This window comes from Triticum dicoccoides, chromosome 4B (genome assembly GCF_002162155.2).
Source record: "Triticum dicoccoides isolate Atlit2015 ecotype Zavitan chromosome 4B, WEW_v2.0, whole genome shotgun sequence".
Taxonomy (NCBI): Eukaryota; Viridiplantae; Streptophyta; class Magnoliopsida; order Poales; family Poaceae; genus Triticum; species Triticum dicoccoides.
The window spans coordinates 55,227,642-55,232,194 of NC_041387.1; the positions used below are offsets into that span (position 1 = coordinate 55,227,642).

Below are 4,553 nucleotides of genomic sequence, written 5' to 3' on the forward strand. Positions count from 1 at the left end.
TGTAAAATTTATACAGAAAGTTCATCAAAAAATTTGGTGCCCATTTTTCTGGCAAAATTGATCAAATAGAAAGAAGGCAAGCTAACTACTATAGGTCGATCAAAAGCTTACACACCATGTTTCAAGAAAACACAGAAATAATCCAATTGAGTAACATCAAACAAATGAAAGCTTGCAGCCGAGCATATAACTAAAACATGTAACAAAAGGGAAAGCGTTTTGTAAAGAATGCACGTAACCTATTTAATTGTATTCCTTCTACTCTTACATCCAAACATTGCACAATCCGTGTGGAAAGAACTGATAATAAATTCATACATGACATGCTACGTGTAAGCTATATATGAAACAAGATCAAGATTCAAAAAGGTATATGTTAGATTTGTAAGAAACTGTCCACCTTTAATTATAATTCAGAAAATACTTGATTCAAGTGACTACCTTGATTGAAGAACTAACTGGTTACAGATTTAACAACTGCCACTCCTATCCACTCTTGCTTCCCTTGAGTTTTGACATAGACAACATCCATCTTACAAACAAGAAATAGCTTTATAAGGATGTAACCATTAGGATAAAAAACTTGCAGATCAAATTCTATAGACCTTTAAAAAAATCTTCGCAGACAACATGGGCGCAGCTCTCTATCTAAAACCATTCTTAGAGAACAGAAAAAAGAACATTTGCAACATTAACATCTGAGCAATCGAAAAGGATGTCTCTATGTTACAGTGCATGCCATATTTCTCATGCACTATTTTTATTCAGATTTCTTACTTGTTGTTATTAATACGTCATTATTCTGAATTCCTACTTAGTGTTATTAATTTACTAAAGATAACATGAAACTCATGTACACACTCTCTAGCTATAAGAATAACTAATGCAATAAGACACTGATCGGGGCATACCAATATTTAAGTCTTGTCAGACCACAATAAGAGAACAATCAGTCACATATTGATACTTGGTTTCAGTAATAAGAAGGATCACAAGTTTGACATAAAAAATGAAGTCCATTTAGTTACTGGAGTTACAAATTCAAGGTGATGCCTTAACTTGCCGTTGGCTTCGAGGTTGTGACCTCCCCTCCCCTTCTTGGTTATTCCTTTCCCCCCTCTCCGTTTCATTGAGCTCATCCCCACTTTTATTTTCCTCTTCATCATCCTGCAGCAAAACAACAAAGTTTGAGATGCATCAGACTTTCACAAATCACAATGTAACTCTGGAACTTCATATAATATTTCTAATTTCCATGTAGTAGAGTCCAACCTATATACGGATATAATTAGGATTTGCATAATTACTTTCTTCCATGCAGTACAGTCGGGCATCTTAGATCAAACGTCTGCAAGTTTTGCAACATCAATATTGTGGATCTGCACAAGTAGCAGTAGTAGTGCCCACACCTGCTAATTTGAGGAAGCAAGAACCTCATTGTAGGACGGACAGAAGGAATCTCAGCAAAGTAGTAGTGTAGTATTTACATGCAGACCATCGCATCGGCGGCGTCGGGTGCAGGAACTCTTCTATAGGTGGCGTGTTGGAACACAACTATCTCCACGTCCTCCACACCACCCGCACGCCCGGGTCCTGCGCCCACGACTGGCTCGTCCCGCACGTAGCTCACGTCTCCTCAGGACTAGCTAGATCAATTGCAACCTTATCCTGCCGTTGCACTCCATGTATATATATGTGTAACCTGTGAAGTCATAATACACACACAGAGTTTGATCCTCCAACTTGGTATCAGACGCGAGTTCTCCCTGAGACCTCACCATGTCCACCTCGGCGCCCACCCTTCCCGTCGCCATCAGCGCCGCGCCTCCTCCGCCGGGCACCACGGCGCCCCTCCCCGTCGCCACGGCACCATTGCCGACCACCACGGCGCCCCAGCACCTGCTGCCACGGTGTCCCTCCCTGTGGCCACGGCGCCCCCTGCACCGGCGCCGCTCGCGGTCACCCTCCCGCTCACGGGTCCTCTGTCGGCCGGCGCCTCGTCTTCCTCCGGCATCCCCAACATGCACCAGCTCAACATCGGCCACTTCCTCGACTTCAAGCTGGACTTCGCCGCAGGTAACTTCTCCAAATGGCGGCAGATCTTCCGGTGCGTGCTCTCCATGTACGATGCAGAGGGGCACGTCGACCACTTCTCCGAGCCTCTCCAGCAGACCGTGGCATGGCGCCACGCCGACGTCACCATCCTGCTCTGGATCTACGGGTCCATCTCCGACGACCTCTACGACGTCATCAAGTCGCCGGACAACACGGCACACCGCGCTTGGAGCCAGCTGACTCACTTCTTCCACGACAATCAGCCGGCCCGCGCGATCCACATCGGGGCCGAGTTCCGCTCCCTCACCCAAGGCGACCTCCGCGTCGGCGAGTACTGCCGTCGCCTGAAGGCCCTCGCTGACGCCCTCGCTGATGTGGACGAACCGGTCACCGACCGGTCTCTCACTCTGCAGCTCATCCGTGGGCTCTCGCGCCGCTTCCACGTCCTCGCCTCGGTGCTCCCTCTCCAGGTACCGTTCCCCACGTTTATCCAGGCGCGCTCACGCCTCCTTCTCGAGGAGATCTCCCTCGACGCTCGTGATCGCACCGAGGGGGCCACCACCCTCACCATCAGCACCAACGTCGGCGGTCTCCCTCCGGCAACTCCCCTGGCGATCGCGGCCACCCCGGCTCCGGCGATCGCGCTCGGCCTACCGGCGAGGGCAACCCCGGCCGCGGCGGCTCCTCTGATCGCGCCCGTGGCACAGGCCGTGGACGTGGTCGCGGCAACGGCTCCAGCGGTGGCGGCCGCCACACACAGCAGCAGCCGTTCACCGGTGGGCAGACACCGTGGATGGGATACTTCGCACCCTGGGGCGCGCCTTTTCCTCCTCCTTGGCGTGCTCCATGGGTGCCCCCGCACGCCGCCGGCATCCTCGGGCCACGACCCGCCACCCCGGCGCAGGCGTACCCGGTCTTCTACCCCGGCGCACCGTCCTCCTCTCACGCGCCACCGCCACCGTCGCCTGCTCCTGGCTCGTGGGACAACTTCAGCATGCTCAACTCCGCGATGAGCAACATGTCCCTGCAGCAGCCCGGCGCCGCCGACTGGTACCTGGACTCCGGTGCCTCCTCGCACATCTCCGGGAACGCAGGTATACTCACTCGGCTTTATGATGTTTCAGCTCATCATCTTCCTCACATTATAGTTGGCAACGGCACCATCATGACTCCCTCCTCCCTCGGCTATGCCTCTCTCCCTCCCAAGCCCTTTCATCTAAACCACGTCTTAGTTTCTGCCAATGTAGTCAAAAACCTAATCTCTGTTCGTAAATTCACCACTGATAACTCATGCTCAATTGAATTTGACCCTTACGGTTTTTCTGTGAAGGACCTGCTCACTCGGAGGCTCATCCTGAGGTCCAATAGCTCCGGCCCGCTCTACCCGTTCCTAGGCTCCGGCGCCACCGCCTTCACCAGCACCACCGACGGCGATCTCTGGCACCGCCGCCTCGGTCACCCGAGCCGGGCTACTCAAGCCCATTGCAGTCTTTTATTTCCCCTTCATGTAATAAAGTGCCCGCACCATCTCCTACATGTGATGCATGCCAACGAGGGCGCCACACTAGATTACCTTTTTCCGAATCAACTTCCTTTACTAGTTTCCCATTTCAGTTAATCCACTGCGACCTTTGGACGTCGCATGTATCCAGTTTTTCTGGCTTGAAATATTATCTCATAACAATGGATGACTACACCCATTTCTCCTGGTCTTTCCCTCTCCGCAACAAGTCTGAAACAGCCTCTGTGCTTGTACGTTTTTGCCGTTACATTCTTACGCAGTACCACTCCCTTGTCCATTGCATTCAAAGCGACAATGGGGGCGAGTTCGTTAACACAGCCCTTCTCACCTTCCTCTCCGACCGCGGCATTGTCCTCCGTCTCTCATGTCCACACACTTCCCCGCAAAACGGGAAGGCCGAACGTGCCATTCGCTCCACTAACGACATTCTTCGCACCCTCCTTGCCCAGGCTCACATGCCACCACCATATTGGGTCGAAGCTCTCCACACGGCTACCCATCTTCTCAACCGACGTCCCTCTCGCGTAGTTCACCACCTCACACCTTTCTTCCTCCTCCACGGCATTCACCCTAGCTACACCGACCTACACACCTTTGGGTGCCTCTGCTACCCTAACCTAGCACCATACGCCGCCCACAAACTCTCACCCCGATCCACCCCGTGTGTTCTCCTTGGTAGCCCTCCCGAGCATAAAGGCTATCGCTGCCTCGACCTTCGCACTCGGCACGTTTACACGTCCCAGCACGTCACGTTTGATGAAACTACGTTCCCCTTCCAATCTACGCTTTCCGCACCCGACCCCCCCACAGAAAATCCCAACCCCCGACAACCTCGTCCGCCGCCTTTCCATGCCTCGGGATCGCCCCCACCTACCTCGTTTCCCACCTCCTCCCGATCCTCCTCGGATCACGCGCCCAACCACAACAACCCACCGGTCTCCCCCGCACCAGCCGCGTCCCATCATCCCACCGGCCC

At 52.6% G+C, this 4,553-nt stretch overlaps 1 long non-coding RNA gene across 1 annotated transcript in view; it reads right to left on the reverse strand.

Annotated features, from left to right (window-relative positions):
• Positions 1-897: 897 nt before the first annotated feature.
• LOC119294970 overlaps positions 898-4,553 on the reverse strand; it is an 11,313-nt gene continuing 7,657 nt past the window's right edge. Inside the window, exon 3 of the long non-coding RNA XR_005143623.1 lies at positions 898-1,167. This is a non-coding gene — a long non-coding RNA (uncharacterized LOC119294970). The remainder of the gene's footprint in view (positions 1,168-4,553) is intronic.